The 20119-nt window shown below is 47.3% G+C and overlaps 1 long non-coding RNA gene across 1 annotated transcript; it reads right to left on the reverse strand.

Moving 5' to 3' along the window:
• Positions 1–1256: 1256 nt before the first annotated feature.
• On the reverse strand, positions 1257–16146 carry LOC311533154. Its single transcript, XR_014714515.1, has 3 exons — positions 16056–16146; positions 2491–2672; positions 1257–1872 (listed from the first exon to the last, which is right to left on the reverse strand). It is a non-coding gene; the product is annotated as an uncharacterized lncRNA (long non-coding RNA).
• Positions 16147–20119: the final 3973 nt, after the last annotated feature.

Here is a 20119-nt window from a genome sequence, read left to right on the forward strand (position 1 = left end):
TACCTGCAAAACCGGGCAAGGAAGCGACAACAGCGCCATTACTATACTGATGAGAACATGGACATAGATGTTTCTAGAAGCATGGCATGTGGTGACTGGGAGATCATGGTGGCAATGGGCCAGGTTCATGCTGTGGAATGCTGATTCTGGGCCCGGGAAACAAGCACAGACTGGTGGGACTGCATAGTGTTGCAGGTATGGGATGATTCCCAGTGCCTGCAAAATTTTCATATGCGTAGGACCACTTTCATGGAACTTTGTGACTTGCTGTCCCCTGCCCTGAAGCGCAAAGACACCAAAATGGGAGCAGCCCTCACAGTTGAGAAGCGAGTGGCCATAGCCCTGTGGAAGCTTGCAACGCCCAGCAGCTACCGGTCAGTCAGGAATCAGTTTGGAGTGGGCAAATCTACTGTGGGGGCTGCTGTGCTGCAAGTAGCCAATGCAATCATTGAGCTGCTGCTATCAAGGGTAGTGACTTTGGGAAATGTGCAGACCATTGTGGATGGCTTTAACGCGCTGGGGTTCCCTAACTGCAGGGCGATAGACGGAATGCATATCCCTATCTTGGCCCCGGAACACTGGGGCAGCCAGTACATAAACCGCAAGGGGTACTTTTCCATGGTGCTGCAAGCACTGGTGGATCACAAGGGATGTTTCACCAACATCAACATGGGATGACCAGGAAAGGTGCATGACGCTCGCATCTTCAGGATCTCTGGTCTGTTTGAACAGCTGCAGGAAGGGACTTACTTCCCAGACCAGAAAATTACTGTTGGGGATGTTGAAATGCCTATAGTTATCCTTGGAGATCCAGCCTACCCCTTAATGCCATGGCTCATGAAGCCGTGCACAGGCACCCTGGACAATACTAAGGAGCAGTTCAACTATAGGCTGAGCAAGTGCAGAATGGGGGTAGAGTGTGCATTTGGACATTTGAAAGCACGCTGGCGCAGTTTACTAACTCAGTTAGATCTCAGCACAACCAATATTCCAATTGTGCTTGTTGTGTGCTCCACAATATCTGTGAGAGTAAGGGGGAGAAGTTTATGGTGAGGTGGGAGGTTGAGGCAATTCGCCTGGTGGCCAGTTTCGCACAGCCAGACAACAGGGCGATTAGAAGATCGCAGCAGGGCGCACTGCGCATCAGAGAAGCTTTGAAAGCCAGTTTCATAACTGGCCAGGATATGGTGTGACAGTTGTGTTTGTTTCTCTTGAAGTTACCCGCCCCCTATATATATGAAAGGAAATAAGGTCACAATTGTTTTAAAAAAATGTTCTTTATTATTTGTTGCACAACACATTGAGAGAAATCAGAAGGTAGACAGGGGAGGAGGGGCAGGGTATTGGTTTAGGGGGGTGGAGGAGGAGGGAAGGTACAAATCCAGAAACCAAATCAAAATTTTGGATATGCCAGCTTTCTGCTGCTTGTGCAATCCTCTGGGGTTGAGTGTGTGGGTCCCCGTAGCCTCTCCCCCCTGCCCCACCCCGTGATCTTGGGCGTCTGGGTGAGGAGGCTATGGAACTGGGGAGGAGGGAGGGCTGTTATACAGGGGCTGCAGCGGCAGTCTGTGGTCTTGCTGCCTTTCCCGCATTAGATCCACCATACAGTGGAGCATGTCAGTTTGCTCTCCCATGAGCTTGACCGTAGCACCCTGCCTGCTCTCATTGCACACGTCCCTCCTCTCTTCATGTTCATTTAATGCTTTATGGGACTCCGCAATTGTCTGCCTCCACACATTCAGCTGGGCCCTATCAGTGCGGGAGGACTGCATGAGCTCGGTGAACATGTCATCCCGAGTTCGTTTTTTCCACCTTCTAATCTGGACAGCCTCTGGGACAGAGTAGATAGGGGCTGCGTTGAAACATTTGCACCTGCAGGAGGAGAAAAAGGGAGGGTAGTATTTTAAACGACACATTTTAGAGAACAAAGGGGAAACTCTTTCTCAGTGAAACAGGCAATTCATAGTACACAGCACATGTTCTTTCTGTACAAGGTCGCATTTTGCCTCTTATACTGAAGTGCCTGCCACTCTGGTGTGAGTAAGCCATCACACGTGGCCGGGCAACAGAATTCAGCTTGCAGACAGCCATGGTAATCTCTAGGGGCATGCAGCGTTCTGCTTCTTCTGCATTCATTTCAATTCTTTTAAACTGCTGGGCCCCCTTTCCCATAGCAAGCAATGCCTGGTGGCGACACTGCTCTGTGTCCCTGAAGTAGCCTTTTTCCGTCATGGCCCTGGAGACTTTAGCGTACGTATTTGCATTTCTTTTTTTTTGGAACGTAGTTCTGCCATAACAGATTTGTCTCCCCAACATGCAATGAGATCCAGTACCTCCCATTCGGACCATGCTGGAGCTCGTCTGCAAATCTGGGACTGCGTGGTCTCTTGTGATGGTGGACTCTGCATGGTCGCCTGTGATGGTGGACTGTGCTGATGGTGACCAAACAGGAAATTAAATTCAAAAGTTCCCAGGGCTTTTACTACCTACCAGGCTAGTACATCGGAGTTGAGAGTGTTGTCCAGAGCGGCCACGAGGGACCATTCTAGGATAGCTCCTGGAGGCCAATAACTTCGAATTGTGTCCACAGTGCCTGTAACCCAGAACTGCGATCTCGATTTTAGCACTACTCCACTTGCCGAGGTGGAGTACAGAAATCAGATTAAAGAACCCTTTAAATCGAAAAAAAACAGTTTGGTCGTGTGGATGGAATCCGTTTTATTTCAAATTAACTCAGCTAATTCCAAAATAACCGAGTACTGTAGACCAGGCCTAATACACATAAATGTAGAGTAAGCAACGCAAAATTAATAGATGCATTGGCTGTGTTATAGCGTATATGCACACCAAGCACCACACAATTCCTAACCAGCCTGAAACAGCAGGGCCAGGTAAAGCACGGTACATCACAGTGGTTAACGTGGCTCACTGTTAAAGGGCACTTTCAAAGCCTGCCTGAACTATATAACCCTTGTGTCCAGATGTTCACACTCAGCAGACAGCCCTTCCACACAAGTGGCAAGTTTTCCCCCATTGCTTCACAGATATTATGCAGGACACAGGAGGCAGCTATAGCCACTGGGGTATTTTTCTCACTGAGAGCCAATCTTGTGAGTAAACAACACCTGCATCCCTTCCCCTACCAAAAACACATTCAACTGTCATTCTGCACCTGCAGATCTGGTAGCTGAATCTTTCCTTGATGCTGTCTAGGGGCTGGTGTATGGCTTCATGAGCCATGGGAGCAAGGGGTAGGTTGGGTCCCCCAGGTATCTATGGGCATTTCAACATTCCCAATGGTAATCCGCTGATCAGGAAAGAAAGTCCCTGTGTGCAGGGACTTTTTGAAAAGTCCTGTGTTCTTAAGGATGCAAATATCATGCATCTTCCCTGACCAGCCCACATGGATGTCGGTGATGCCTACCCAGTGATCCACCAATGTTTGCATAACCATAGAAAAGTAGCTCTTTCTGTTGAGGTACTCTGTAGCAAGGCGAGCATGTGCCAAAATAGGGATGTGTGCGCCATCTATAGCTTCACCGCAGTTTGGGAGCTCCATTGCTGCAAATCCATCCACTATGTCCTGTACATTGCCCACAGTCATGGTCCTGCATAGCAGGATGCAATTAATGGCCCTGCACAATTGCATGTCAATGGCCCCCACGATGGATTTTCGAACTCCAAAATGATTTCCCACTGATCAGTAAAATCTGGCATTGCAAGTTTCCACAGTGCAATCACCATTTGCTTCTCCACAGTCAGTGCAGATCTCATTCTGGTGTTCCTGCACTGGAAAGCTGGGGAGAGCTCAGCACAGAGATCCAGGAATATGTCCTGGTGCATTCAAAAGTTCTGCAGCCACTGCTCATCATCTCAAGCCTGCATTGCAATGCGATCCCACCAGTCAGTGCTCCTTTATTGGGCCAAGAAGCTGCATTCCACCACCTGCAGCTCCTCTGTGAATGCCACCATCAACCTTGAATTGGTTCTCACCATGTCCCACAACAATCTGTCCTCCAAGAAATTATCATGTTCCCCACTGATTCAGTTCTTCTCACAGCTCTGCAAATCCCAGAGGGTCGTGCACCCTGTGCTTGCAATGCTTGTGACATTAGTGAAGAGCAGTGCAGACTCCGTGCTTCTATCAGAGGTAGCGGCTAGCAAGGAGGGATGCACATGTTCGTGTGATTTTCAAAAAAGGTGCAAAAATTATGGGATATAGATGACATTATGGGATGGGAAAAGTTGCACAGGGGGAAGTTGACCCTTTGCCAGTCACCCCTGCACAACTCATTGCAGCCCCACCATCACTGCATACTGGGATATACTCATGGTGAACCACACTGTGCATTGACATAAGCACTCCTGGGGAGTACGTGCCACACTGAAGCAAGAAGCCAAGTATGCACACGCACAAGTGATATACTAACTGCAGTGGCTGTGTGCCAACATATCTTACATTGACCAAAGTAGGCATGGGCTGAGACAGTTTGATTTGCACCCCATTAAGACACAGGGCAAAACACACCCTCTGTGGGAGGCTGATAGCCAAACTGGGAACTGTCCCAGGAGACTCCCTAGCCAAAGAGTGCAGGACCTGGCTCTCAATGTCAGGGAGGGAGAAAGCTCAGGAGTTTGCACTTTGTCCTGCCCTGTTCACTCCTCCCCACAGACTGTGAGGATTAGAAGCAGGTCTGGCGCTGGAGCCAGACCTCTGTATTTTCCACTAGCACTTGTGTTTGCAGAGATGCTGCACTGGCAGAGGACAGCTGCCCTTTGTGCTAATGGAAAGTACAAGCCAATGAATTTTTCATGAAGGATTCATGTTGTTGTTGCAGAGGGGGAAGTGCTGGATAATGATTGCAGGGCAAGACAGGACTTCTGGGGAGAATCCCTCCAAAATCACTACATTTTTTAGGATAAAATACAATTTTGTTCCTCGCATCTCCTATTCTGGGCTGATCTTAGAGTATCCCTCAGCTGAGACAGAGTGATGCTTGGGACAATCTCAGGTTTGACATAGAGTAATATCTGAAGTGCTTTGAGCTGATCCAGGTTGCTCTTTGGGTCTGATCTCTGTATGCATCTGTTTGATCTCCATGGTGATATATAGTGATTTCCAAAGGAATCTAGGGTTCTTCAGGGGGATCTGGGAGGTCTCCAAAGGGATCTCCAAGGGGCTCCAGGAGGATCCAATATTTTAATTTTTTTTAATCAGAGTTGAAATCCCTATAATAGCAGCTGACAGAAAGAATAAAGGAATTCTATACCCATAACATGTGTGAGCTGGGACAATGATTAACCAACAGACAAATTAGTCAGAAATGGACCTAGTCAAGAATATCCAGCAAAAGAGGTCTTGCTGGAAAATTGCAATTCATCAAAACCAAAGCTTTTCAAGAGGACACACCAGATTCAATTCACGTGTCACCAGGGAGCTTTTTCAGGGCCAGGCTAGAATGTCTGGCCAGAGAAAGCAAGAACGAGCAAAGCCCCCTCTCAACTAGCAAGTGGTGAGGGCTTCAGCTGGGCTGCAGGAGACCCAAGTTCAAGTCCCTGCTCTGCATCAGCACAGCACAGCTCTGTGCTCCAAGCATTGCACTATTGGCTAGTCTGGGGCCTCCTCTCATGCTGTGCTTGCTCCAGAAACGCCACAGCATTAACAACCTCCCTCAGAACACCATCCTTGCCACCATGTGTGTCACCTCCCTCCATGATGCCTCATCATGATGGCATCGCTGCCTGTCTCAAATATTTACAAGACAATGGGCAGACCTCAGATATCATTGCCAAACTCATTCATTTCATCCTCACCCATAACAACTTTACACTCAGCAGCAAACACTTTGTTCAAACCAGGGGAACAGCCATGGGTACTAGGATGGCTTCCTAACATGCCAGCCTCTTCATGGGCCACCTGAATGAAAGACTTATGGACAAACGCGCCACAAAACCAATGGTACACCTGAGATACATTGATGATATTTGCATCTTCTGGACAGGCAATCTAAACTCCCTCACAGACTTCCACCACAACTTTAACAACCACCTCTCGAGGTACAACATTGACATCGCTGCTCTCAGCAAAACAAGATGTGCAGATGAAGGCCACCTGAGGGAAGAGGGTGCTTTCTTCTGAAAAGGAAAACCAGCAAGCAACAGGTGAATACACACTGTTGGCTTTGTAATCAAAAACCTTCTAGTCAACCACCAGACTGAGCTCCCCATTGGCATCAATAAGCACCTTATGACCCTCCGCATCCAACTGGTCAATAAGTCATTTGCCACTATCATCAGTGCATATGAACCGACTCTTGACACTGAAGAAGAACAGAGAGAAACCTTCTACACTGACCTTGATAAAATTTTGTCATCCATTCCAAAAACAGATAAGATAATCCTCTTAGGAGATTTTAATGCAAGACTTGGCCAAGATTCTAACATATGGAGTAGCACCATTGGGAAGGAAGGAGTGGGCAAGACCAATTCCAATGGCATCCTTCTACTCAGCAAATGTGCAGGGCATGACGTTGTGATCACAAACACAATCTTCAGGCAAAGCAACAAGTACAAAACAACTTGGCAACATCCCTGCTCAAAACAGTGGCCCCTCCTAGACTATGGCATTGTAAGAACACAGGGTCGCAGAGATGTCCAAATCACTCATGTCATGAGAGGAGCAGACGATTGCTGGACTGACAACCGCCTGGTGAGGTCACTCATGTCCATCAGGATTGCACTGAAACACAGAAAGCAATCCAAATCACACAGACGGCAACACAACATCCAAAAGATTTCAATCCTCAGCACACAAGAGAACTTTCAAACACTCCTCAGTAAAAAAACTGGCCATATGCACACCTGGAAATGGCAACACAAGAGTAGAAGAAGGCTGGGAAGCTCTAAAATATACCATCCATCAGGCATGCAAGGAACCATTGGCCTTGCTACCCACCGCCATCAGGACGGTTTGACAACAACAACATTGAGATTACAGCCCTTTTGAACCAGAAGAGAAAAGCTTTCTGCAACTGGCAAAACCAACCGTTATCCCCTGTCAGAAGCCGAGCTCTTTCCATCACCTCAAAGTTGAAGTTCAAAGGAGGATCCAAGAAATCAAAAACAAATGGTGGGAAGACAAAGCAAAAGAAATCTAAACAATCAGTGACGGACATGATATGCGGAGCTTTTTTTGTGAGACAAAAACCCTGTATGAACCAAACTCATGTGGCCTCACACCTCAGAGATCCGAAGATGGTAGTGCCCTTCTTAAAGATAACGAACCCATCAAAGAGCGCTGGAAGGAACATGACCAAAAACTTCTAAATTCAGATTTGAGTGTGACTGATAACACCATCAACTCCATCCCTTAGCACCCAATCTGAGAAACTCTTGCCAATCCACCGACATGTGAGGAGGTCTGCAAAGCAATTAAACAAATGACAAACAATAAAGCTTCAGATCCTGATGGCATACCAACTGAAGTACTGAAAGTAGGGGGAGAAACACTGACTAACAAGCTTCACTCATTGCTGCTCAAAATCTGGCGCACCAAAGAAATCCCTGCTGACTTGCGTAATGCTACTATCATCACCATTTTCAAAGAGGGAGACAGGGCCAACTGTGGCAACTATCAGGCATTGCCCTCCTTTCCATCGCTGGGAAGATCCTTGCTAGAATCTTACCGAATCGCCTGCTCCCTCTTGCAGAGGAAGTACTTCCAGAGTCCTCGTGCGGCTTCAGACCAACACGAGGCACAACCGACAAGATTTTCGCAGCCAGGCAGATCCAGGGAAAATGCCAAGAACAACACCAGGAGCTGTATAAAGACCTTTAATGATCTGACCAAAGCCTTCAAATCTGTCAGCCGTGAGGCTCTGTGGAAAATCTTGTCAAAGTTTGGCTGCCCAAGCAAATTTATCACCATTGTCAGACTCCTCCAGGACCAGATGACTGCCTCCATCCTGTGCAGTGGCTCTATCTCTGAGCCCTTTGTCATCTGAACTGATGTAAAACAAGGCTGTGTACCGGCACCCACCCTTTTCTCCAATTTCTTAGCTGCTATGAAAACACTAACCCAAGACTGTCTACCACAGGTCATTGGCATCCAGCATTGGACTGACGGCAACCTCTTCAACTTTTCTCATCTCTGTGCCAGAACTAAAACCAAATTCTAGTATGCAGATGATTGTGCACTCAAAAGAGGATCTTCAAATAGCCCTTAGTTGCTTTTCTGAAGCTTACAAAAGCCTAGGGCTAATTCTGAACATCAGCAAAACAAAAGTTCTCCACTAGCCAGTCCCTGGTCAATCATCAGACCCAGCAAGGAAGATCTGTATCAACAAAGAAGATCTGGAAAATGTAGAATACTTTGCCTATCTTGGCAGCCATCTCTCACAGAGGGCAGACATAGATGTTGAGATTCAGCACAGAATTCGCTGTGCCAGCCTTGCCTTTAGCACACTGTCTCACCCGGTGTTCAACAATCACAACAACAGAACACACCCTAGACTTTTAGTTTATACAGCGGGGGTAATCCCAACTCTCCTCTATGGCTGTGAGACTTGGATGACCTACAGGAAACACCTGAAAAACCTGGAATGCCAGCACCAGCACTTTCTTCGGAAGATCCTCAACATAAAGTGGGAGGATCATCGCACTAATGTCAGTGTCCTCAGGTAGGCCAAAATCTTCCGTTTGGTGGGCTGATTATCCAGCATCATCTGAGGTGTAGCATGCACAGTGTGTGCATGCCTGATGTACACTTACCAAAACAACTACTAAAGGAGGACTTGGGGCACCTTAGAGACTAACAAATTTATTTGAGCATAAGCTTTCGTGAGCTACAGCTCAAGCATATGCTCAAATAAATTGGTTAGTCTCTAAGGTGCCACAAGTCCTCCTTTTCTTTTTGCGAATACAGACTAACATGGCTCTTACTCTGAAACCTGTCAAAACAACTACTGTATGCCCAACTCACCAAAGGAGAAAGGAAATGGAGAGGCCAAAAGAAACACTTTAAAGACACCCTCAAGATAAACATCAAGAGATGTGGCATTGACACCCCACACTGGGAGACAGTAGCCCAGAATAGGGGTAACTGGTGAAGACTTGTCCACTTTTGAGGAAAATTGCCTTGCCCTGGTGTGACGTTACCTGATTAAAATATGACAATGCAGATCATTGTTGCTACCACTGTTATATAATTGCAACAAATTTTATAGAATATGTGTCAAGTAAGGTGTCAATAGAAAAGTTATGATTTGCTGAATATGATTATGCTATCTGTATGCATGTATCATTTTTGTATTTGAAGTTATGAATATTGGCTCTATACCTGTATTTCAAATATGTTTGCTCCTGGGGTAATGCCTATGTAACAAAGCGACCTTTGTCGGAACGCTACTGAGAGTATCAATTCAGGACAAATTGCTTAGAGCAGGGCAGTCACAGCCCAAGGCTGGGGGTCCTTTACTACTAAGGCACACCAAACAAGCCAAACAGAGAGGACTTCGGCTTCACCCCACTGGCTAATCAGGAGTCATACAAGCAATTCCCTCAGACACTTCAGTTTCCCAGGATCACCACCAGCGTCACTTCTTATGGGGATGAATGATTATGAAAACTAATACCCCAGTAAAAGAAAAAACGTTTCTCCTGATCCCAAAGCACCAAGCCCGAGACCCAGGTCAATATACCAGTTAGATCTTACCCACAAATCATGCTGTTGCCAATCCTTTAGAATCTAAAATCTAAAGCTTTATTCGTGAAAAGAGAGAAATACAGATGAGAGTTAAAACTGGTTAAATAGAATTAATTACATACAGTAATGGCAAAGTTCTTGGTTCAGGCTTGTAGCAGTGATGAAATAAACTGCTGGCTTAAGTCAAGTCTCTGGAGTACATCCACAGCTTGGATGGGTCATTCAGTCCATTGTTTAGAGCTTCAGTCTGTAGAAAAGTTCCTCCAGAGGTAAGAAGCAGGATTGAAGACAAAATGGATAAGATGCAACTGCCTTTTATAGTCTCTTGTCATGTGGCCTGTCTTTCCTTTGTTTCAAACACAAACTGCCTTGGAAGCCTTAGAGTTCTCTCCATAGGCATCTCCCTGCATGCCTTGCTGCGTCATAAGGTGTATCTGCCTTCTCTCAATGGGTCAATAGTGTAGCTGATGGTCCTTAATGGGCCATCAAGCAGGCTAGTCAGAGGTGATGCCAAACTGTCTGGGGTGTCACCCAGAAGCATAGCACAAGTTTGAAATACAGACATATCTATAACTCATAACACAAAGGTGATACAAACATATAAACAAGATTATCATATCTGGCAAATTATAACATTTTTTGCAGATATCTTACATGGCATATCTGGCTGATTACTTCATGGGCATTACCCCAGGAGCCAACATTTGAAACAGGTATAGAGCCAATACTCATAACTTTAAATACAAAAATGATACATGCATACAGATAGCATAATCATAACCAGCAAATCGTGACCTTTTCATAGACACCTTACTTGACCTCCTTTGTATGAGATTTTGTGCAACTACAGGACCTTGGTTGCAACAATGATTTATACAGTCACAGTTCATGTCAATAACATCACAGCCTACAAGGTATTTAGCCTGCACATCTTGACGGGACTATTCAAGTTAGGTGGCCCATCAAAAGAACACTTAACTCACACTGGAAGACACCCATCTACACTGAATGGACTTTCCTGTGAACATTCCATCTGAAGTATAGGTAATGGCCTCTGCTATGACTAAGCGAAATCATGCATGGACGTGTGACTTGCCCACGTGACTCCAAACACCATCTTGTTCCCTGTGATTTTCCACTAGCTGTGCTGCGGGCTTTGTTTGAAACAATGGGTTTCCCTTCACATGGCAGAAGCTACAAAAGGCCCTGGAAACATCTCCATTTTGCCTCTTTCCTGCTCAAACCTCTGGACTATGATGAACTTGTACTAATGGGGGCATTCTAACCAAGGGACGGAGGACCTTCCAATGATTTGGAAGCAACCAGAGATTTAACAAGCCAGCAGTTTATTCCATCACTGCTACAAGCCTGATCCAAGAACTTTGCAATTATTGTATGTATTCAATTCCTTTAACCAATTTTAACCCTCACCTTTCTTTCTTTTTTATAAATAAACCTTTAAATTTTAGATACTATAGGATGGCAACAGTGTGATTATTGAGTAAGATCTGAGCTGTATATAGACCTGGGTGTCTTGCTGGTCCTTTGGGATCAGAAGAACCTTTTACTTGATAAAATTGGTTTTAAAGAACCACTCATCATTAAGTCTAGTGTTTCTGGTGGTGATACAAGGACTGGAATACCTAAGGAGGCTATATGTCTGACTTCTTGTTAGCCAGTATGGTGAAACAGAAGTTTACTTTTGTTGCTGGTTTGGTATACCTTATGGAAGAATAATCCTCGGTTTTGGGTGGTGTCTCCCTATTTCTCAGCAGTTTGTCCTGAATTTGGTATTCTCAGTCATGATCCACGAAGGCACAGTGACACCTGGTCACAGAAAAATGCCAAAAAAGAAAGGCAAGACAACTGTTAAGCAGCAATTGTGGCCCAACCCTGTCTTCCCCTGGGTTGGGCAATGTCTGCCAATGAGCAATGTCTGCCAACAAGCCTGTGGCTCAAGAATCAGACTACTCAGTCACCAAAGGACCCATGAAAAATAAAACCTGTGAAAGAGATCATCCTTGACCTCGAGGGATCGCTGACAAACAACCACTCTCTCTTGAGCACTCCGATGCCCTCACCAACTTCCTGGACTCCATGATCAGTTTCAACAATGGAACCCTACAGACAACCAGATACCCATGGATCATCCCATTTACCTTCAAGATCCAGTAACCACCCCAAACCCAGCAAGAAATCTGTTATCTACAGCCAGGAACTCAAACACCACAGAAAATGCTCCGAGGAGAAAGTCCAGGATACACACCTTAACGCACTTAAAACTGCCTTCACCAAACAAGGACACTCCACCAAAGAAGTAGATTGTATCATGGAACAGGCCTCCCAAACAACCCAAGAGACCCTGCCTTCAATATGGAAAAATAAAAAACAGCCCTCTGACTGCTCATCAACCACCCCACATTGGAATCCACATGGGGTATAATTACACAATTACAACCCATCGTCAACAGGGACCACATCCTGACAGAAATCTTTCCCCAATCCCCTCCTTGGCCTTCAAACAACCCCTCACCCTCACCAAGCTCATCACTGGAAGCCAGCTACCCACAGACCAGGACCCATGAACTGCCAGAACAACAGACGCTAAACCTGCAGACAAATCTGAACTGCTACAATGATCAACCCCCACCCCCCACACACCTTTCAAGATTTATGGGTCCTACACATGCCTATCACAACATGTGATGTACCTCAGCCAGTGCAATGAATGCCCCAATAAAGACTGTGTAGGTGTGTAGTGGGAAGGTCCAATGACAAGCTGGCCTAGTTGTCAGCTCATGGCCTTACAGTTTCTGCTGGCCTAATCATCCCAGAGGGGGGCCCCAGCTGTGGCCTCAGTTCACCCCAGAGTGCTTCAATTGCTCCCCCAGAGAGTTTGTCACTATGGAGGAGCGGTTGGGGGGAGGGAAGGTAGGGGGACGCAGGCCCACCCACTCCACCAGGTCCCAGCCCAAGGCCCTAGGGGTTTATCAAAGTGTCAGGCCCAGTTGAGTTAGCCCAAATTCAATTTTCCCCTGGGTCACTTCCTACCAGTCTGGAGGTCCTCAGTTTGGGGTGTGTTCGTGGCCTTAGCAGACTTTCCTCAGTCTCTTAGGGTATGTCTGCACAGCAATAAAACTCCTTCAGCTGGTCTCCATGGGGCAATCAGTCCTTGGACTGTCTGTCTCAGCTGCCTTAGGGTTTTGTCTTGCTGCCCATCGTTATGGTATGTGCAATCAACAGCACTAGCTCAATCCCTCGTAGATGCCATGGAGTCTCTAGCCTTTGCTGAGACGAGCCATGAAGGGTCCGCGAATGACACTTGCGATGGTGGTTTGTGTGATGAGGGATCCTGCCCACTCCGAATGGCACTGAGACCACCAATCTATTTCACACCAAACAGCAACTTTCAGTCCTTCATGGCCTGGGCCAGACCAGAACATTTTAAGTACAACTTAATCGAGCTGCAATTCAGAGAGTGGGGCCCTGTGCTGCATGCCACAGCCATTAGCTAACTCAGCCTGTGCCTACCAATCACTGACCTCTGCAAAACATCAGGGACAGTCAGTGATTGCAGCCTTCTACAGGCAGCAGGAACATGGAGAGCCAAGGGCTGATTTCACAGCAGGAGCCAGCCATCCCCTCCCCCGCAGAGAGAGCATAAAACATCAGGGGAGCTGTCAAATCCCCAGGCAAGAATATGTCCTAGAACTCATACGACTCCACCTTCCCTTCTGAGATGAGTTACTTACTGACAGCCCCATGGGAACAGCGGCTTTTGCCTCTTTACCCAGTGGTGGGGGCAGCTCACAGAGAAGGGGAAGCATCTCCAAGCGCATTGCCTAGACACTAGCCAGTGCTCTCACTTCCTGATCCCTGTGAGTGCTCCACAGTTTCCCATTCCAGTACTCTGCACATACATCCCTTTTTCCTAGGGCTTGGGGGGGCGGATGCAGCCAGGCGGTATCTCCCTTGTTGCAGGCTCTGAGGCCTGAGAGGGAACTCTTTGCATTGACTGGGGACGAGATTCTTACACTGTAGCTCTGTCATAGGGCCAGGCTTTCAGACATGCTCTGCTCCCAGGGTGATATTCATGGCTCAACACCCAATGTCCTGAGTTCATAGAATCATAGACGATTAGGGTTGGAAGAGACCTCAGGAAGTCATCTCGTCCAACCCCCTGCTCAAAGCAGGACCAATCCCAACTAAATCATCCCAGCCAGTACTTTATCTAGCTGGGACTTAAAAGCCTCTAAGGAAGGAGATTCTACCACCTTCCTAGATAACCCAGTCCAGTGCTTCACCACCCTCCTAGTGAAATAGTGTTTCCTAATATCCAACCTAGACCTCCCCCACTGCAACTTGAGACCATTGCTCCTTGTTCTGTCATCTGCCAATACTGAGAACAGCCGAGCTCCATCCTCTTTGGAACCCCCTTTCAGGTAGTTGAAGACTGCTGTTCCTGCTGTTCAAATCTCCCCTCACTCTTCTCTTCTGCAGACTAAATAACCCCAGTTCCCTCAGCCTCTCCTCGTAAGTCATGTGCCCCAGCCCCCTCATCATTTTCGTTGCCCTCCACTGGACTCTCTTCAAGTTTTCACATCCTTTCTGTAGTTGGAGGACCTAAACTGGACACAATACTCCAGATGTGGCCTCAGCAGTGCCGAATAGAGTGGGATAATCACTTCCCTCCATCTGCTGGCAATGCTCCTACTAATGCAGCCCCATATGCCGTTAGCCTTCTTGGCTACAGGGGCACACTGCTGACTCCTATCCAGCTTCTCATCCACTGTAATCCCCAGGTCCTTTTCTGCAGAACTGCTGCTTAGCCAGTCAGGCCCCAGTCTGTAGTGGTGCATGGGATTCTTCCGTCCTAAGTTCAGGACTCTGCACTTGTCCTTGTTGAACCTTGTCAGATTTCTTTTGGCCCAATCCTCCAATTTTTCCTTAGCCCATTGGCAAAAACATCCAGTGCCTCAGACTGCTCCCTGCCAATCCAGAGTATCAAACCCAGCACCTCCCTGCCTTGTGTTCTGTGCCTGTCCCATCTATGTCACAACTGAGCAGCTGGCTGTGAGGGGCCTGCCGCCTGACAGGTCCATCCCCCAGGAGCCCTTTCAGCTCCCTCGTGTTTCTCACTGGCACCTCTTCAGCCTGTGGTTTGTTTCCTCCCGTGGAGCCAGTAACCAGACTGTCACTCACATGGCCCATCAGGCGTGCAAGGAGACAGGACAGGAGCATTTTTAAGGTGGAAGGTGTGAGACAGGACTCTCAAAAATAGACCCCTTCAGTCACTTCGGATTACAATAATAATGCTCAGCACTTGCATGTGCATGGAGCTCTTGGTCGCCAAAGTGCCACGCAGACATCAGAGTGTTAAACAAATCTCCATTCAATATAAACGAGTGTGAGCAGATAGAGAGAGAGAGAGATGGATTGATGTGCAATTGGCATGAGTCTGGCATGACCACAGATCACTAATGAGCACTTTCTTCCATGTCACCCTGGCCTCTCTTCTGTATGTGCAATGCATGTTGCAGAAAGGCTTTTACAAGGGATATTTTATGGAGTTTTTAACTATTTTATTGGGACTGTTTTGTATCCTTCTATCTATAAAGCCAGGCACCTTAGCTTCCACGAGTCCAGCTGCACAGGGTTTAGGGGGATGTCAAGGTTCCTCCCCCACTCTGAACTCTAGGGTACAGATGTGGGGACCTGCATGAAAAACCTCCTAAGCTTATCTTTACCAGCTTAGGTCAAAACTTCCCCAAGGTACAAAATATTACCCCCGTTATCCTTGGAATGGCCGCTACCACCACCAAACTAATACTGGTTACTGGGGAAGAGCTGTTTGGACGCGTCCTTCCCCCCAAAATACTTCCCAAAACCTTGCACCCCACTTCCTGGACAAGGTTTGGTAAAAAGCCTCACCAATTTGCCTAGGTGACTACAGACCCAGACCCTTGGATCTTAAGAACAATGAACAATCCTCCCAACACTTGCACCCCCCCTTTCCTGGGAAATGTTGGATAAAAAGCCTCACCAATTTGCATAGGTGACCACAAACCCAAACCCTTGGATCTGAGAACAATGAAAAAGCATTCAGTGTTTTACAAGAAGACTTTTAATAAAAAATAGAAGTAAATAGAAATAAAGAAATCCCCCCTGTAAAATCAGGATGGTATATATCTTACAGGGTAATTAGATTCAAAAACATAGAGAACCCCTCTAGGCAAAACCTTAAGTTGCAAAAAAGATACACAGACAGAAATAGTTATTCTATTCAGCACAGTTCTTTTCTCAGCCATTTAAAGAAATCATAATCTAACACATACCTAGCTAGATTACTTACTAAAAGTTCTAAGACTCCATTCCTGTTCTGTCCCCGGCCAAGACGACTACAGACAGACACACAAACCCTTTGTTTCTCTCCCTCCTCCCAGCTTTTGAAAGTATCTTGTCTCCTCATTGGTCATTTTGGTCAGGTGCCAGCGAGGTTACCTTTAGCTTCTTAACCCTTTACAGGTGAGAGGAGCTTTCCCCTGGCCAGGAGGGATTTCAAAGGGGTTTACCCTTCCCTTTATATTTATGACACGCCCCCCAAATCTCAGCTAGGGTGAAACACTGGCTGGGATTTCTTCCTGGAGCTCTAGGAAAACAGAGTTAATAAGACACATGCATCTCTAAATATACTACCAAGTACATAAAGACTAACAATATTTTCCACATCTCAAGGACGATTTTAACCAGTTGATTCTGGGAAACTTTCACGGGAGAGTGCATCAGCCACTTTGTTAGAAGCTCCTGAGATGTGTTGGATGTCGAAATCAAAATCTTGGAGAGCTAAACTCCACCGAAGAAGTTTTCTGTTAGTTTCTTTGACGGTGTGAAGCCACTTTAGTGCAGCATGGTCGGTTTGCAGGTGGAAACGCCGTCCCCAAACATATGGGCGTAGCTTTTCCAGAGCGTAGACAATGGCATAACATTCTTTTTCAGTGACTGACCAGTTGCTTTCCCTCTCAGACAGTTTTTTGCTGAGAAACACTACAGGGTGGAATTCTTGATCAGGTCCTTTCTGCATTAAAACTGCTCCCACACCACGCTCGGATGCATCTGTGGTTACTAGGAACGGTTTGTCAAAGTCTGGGGCCCTTAGTACAGGGTCAGACATGAGTGTCGCTTTAAGCTTGTTAAAGGCCTTCTGACACTTTCCGGTCCACTGAACAGCATTTGGCTGTTTCCTTTTGGTTAGGTCTGTCAGTGGGGCAGCGATTTGGCTGTAGTGCGGTACAAATCGTCTATAATAACCGGCCAAGCCTAAGAAGGATTGAACCTGTTTCTTTGACTTTGGGACAGGCCACTTTTGGATAGCATCCACTTTGGCCTGTAGGGGGCTGATAGTTCCTTGACCCACCTGGTGTCCAAGGTAAGTCACTCTGTTTAGGCCTATTTGACACTTCTTAGCCTTAACAGTTAGTCCTGCCTCCCTTATGCGCTCAAGGACTTTTTGTAGATGTTCCAGGTGGTCTGCCCAGGAATCCGAAAATATGGCCACATCGTCAAGGTAGGCGACTGCATATTCTCCTAATCCCGCTAGGAGACCATCTACAAGTCTTTGGAAAGTGGCGGGTGCATTTCGCAGCCCGAAAGGGAGTACATTAAATTCATACAGCCCGAGATGTGTGATGAAGGCTGACCTTTCCTTGGCAGATTCATCTAGCGGTACCTGCCAGTACCCCTTGGTTAAGTCCAAGGTAGAGATGAACTGGGCCCGTCCCAGTTTCTCTAATAGTTCATCAGTGCGTGGCATTGGATAGTTGTCTGGGCGAGTTACAGCATTTAGCTTACGGTAGTCCACGCAAAAACGTATTTCCCCATCTGGTTTGGGAACTAGAACCACTGGAGATGCCCATGCACTTCCAGAGGGGCGGATTACACCCATCTGTAACATATCCTGGATCTCCCGTTCTATAGCAGTTTTAGCTTGAGGAGACACCCGGTAAGGGTGGACCCTAATTGGGTGAGCATTACCTGTGTCAATGGAGTGGTATGCCCGTTCAGTCAGTCCTGGGGTGGCTGAGGACGTTGGCGCGTAGCTAGTGCACAGCTCCTGGATCTGCTGTCGCTGCATACGCCCAAGGGTCATGGAGAGGTTCACCTCTTCCACACCACCAGCACATTTCCCTTCGTAATAGACACCTTCAGGCCACTCAGTGTCGTCTCCTCCCTGGGCTGTAAACTGACAAACTTTTAATTCTCTGGAATAAAAGGGCTTTAGAGAATTAATATGGTACACCTTAGGCTTTCGGTTGGAGGTGGGGAATGCTATGAGATAATTAACAGCTCCCAGGCGCTCCTGGACCACGAATGGCCCTTCCCACGATGCTTCCATTTTATGGGCCTGGAGCGCCTTTAAGACCATGACCTGGTCTCCTACTTTGAAGGAACGCTCTCTGGCATGTTTATCATACCAGGCTTTTTGCTCTTTTTGAGCATCCTGTAAGTTTTCTCTAGCAAGGGCTAAAGAGGTTCGGAGGGTGTTTTGTAGGTTGGTTACAAAGTCCAGAATGTTAGTTCCTGGAGAAGGTGTAAATCCCTCCCATTGCTGCTTCACCAACTGCAATGGCCCCTTAACCTCACGGCCATATACAAGTTCAAATGGGGAAAACCCTAAACTGGGATATGGTACAGCTCTGTAGGCAAAGAGCAACTGCTGCAACACTAGGTCCCAATCATTGGAGTGCTCATTTACGAATTTACGTATCATGGCCCCCAAAGTTCCATTAAACTTCTCCACCATGCCATTTGTTTGATGATGGTAAGGAGTGGCAACCAAGTGATTTACCCCATGAGCTTCCCAAAGGTTTTCCATAGTTCCTGCCAGGAAATTAGTCCCTGCATCTGTGAGGATGTCGGAGGGCCAACCTACCCTGGCAAAAATGTCTGCTAGTGCCTGGCACACACTTTTAGCCCTGGTGTTGCTTAGAGCTACTGCTTCCGGCCATCGGGTGGCAAAATCCATGAAAGTCAGTATGTACTGCTTTCCTCTGGGTGTCTTTTTCGGAAAAGGACCCAGAATATCCACAGCTACTCGCTGAAATGGAACTTCAATGATGGGGAGTGGCTGGAGAGGAGCTTTGACCTGGTCTTGGGGTTTTCCCACTCTTTGGCACACCTCACAAGACTGGAAATAGGTAGAAACATCCTTGCCCATTTCCTCCCAGTGGAATGACCCCCCCAAACGGTCTTTGGTCCTGTTCACCCCAGCATGGCCACTAGGGTGATCATGGGCTAAGCTCAAGAGCTTGGCCCGGTATTTAGTTGGAACTACCAACTGTCTCTGAGGATGCCAGTCTTCCTGGTGTCCCCCAGAAAGAGTTTCCTTGTATAAAAGTCCTCTTTCTACAACAAACCTGGATCGATTAGAAGAGCTGAGAGGCGGTGGGTTGCTCCGTGCCGCCGTCCAAGCTCTCTGGAGGCTTTCATCTGCTTCCTGTTCGGTCTGGAACTGTTCCCTTGATGCTGGAGACATCAGTTCCTCATGGGATTGTGGACCTAGGCTTGGTCCCTCTGGAAGCGATATAGGGGATGGAGCTGTTTCTGTTGACTGTGAACCGCTCTCCGCTGGTGCACTATGTTGGGATTCAGGCTCCGGCTGAGCCTCTTGTGTAGGGTTATCGGCTGCTGCCAGTTCAGGTTCGGTGGGGCCCTCTGGTATTGAGGTTGCAAGTACTGGATTCAGTGCTGACACGGGGTCTGGTGTTGGTTGTTTGGCTGGTTCCGGTTCTGGGACTGGTTCCGTCTGGGTCTCTGGGACTGGATCCACTACTGCTGTTGCAGACATTGGCCTGGGGTCCAGGTCCATCACCTCTGACTGGGTCCTGATAGAAGTTTCCGGAACAGAGCTAGGCCTCACGGCTTGTTTAGCCTGGTTGCGGGTGACCATTCCCACCCTCTTGGCCTGCTTCACATGATTGGCCAAGTCTTCCCCCAACAGCATGGGGATGGGATAATCATCATAGACTGCAAAAGTCCACATTCCTGACCAGCCCTTGTACTGGACAGGCAACTTGGCTGTAGGCAAATTGAAAGAGTTGGACTTGAAGGGTTGAATCGTCACTTGGATCTCTGGGTTGATTAAATTGGGGTCCACTAAGGAAGCATGGATAGCTGACACTTGTGCTCCGGTGTCCCTCCACGCGGTGACCTTCTTCCCACCCACACTCACAGTTTCCCTCCGCTCCAAGGGTATCTGGGAGGTATCTGGGCCTGTGGACCTCTGGTGTGATTCCGGTGCAATGAACTGTAATCTGTTGGGGTTCTTGGGGCAGTTGGCCTTTACATGCCCCAGCTCGTTACACTTAAAACATCGTCCAGCTGACGGGTCACTGGGGCGAGGAGGGTTGCTGGAGAACG

The sequence above is a fragment of the Lepidochelys olivacea genome, assembly GCF_965140295.1.
Source record: "Lepidochelys olivacea isolate rLepOli2 genome assembly, chromosome: 19".
Classification (NCBI taxonomy): Eukaryota; Metazoa; Chordata; order Testudines; family Cheloniidae; genus Lepidochelys; species Lepidochelys olivacea.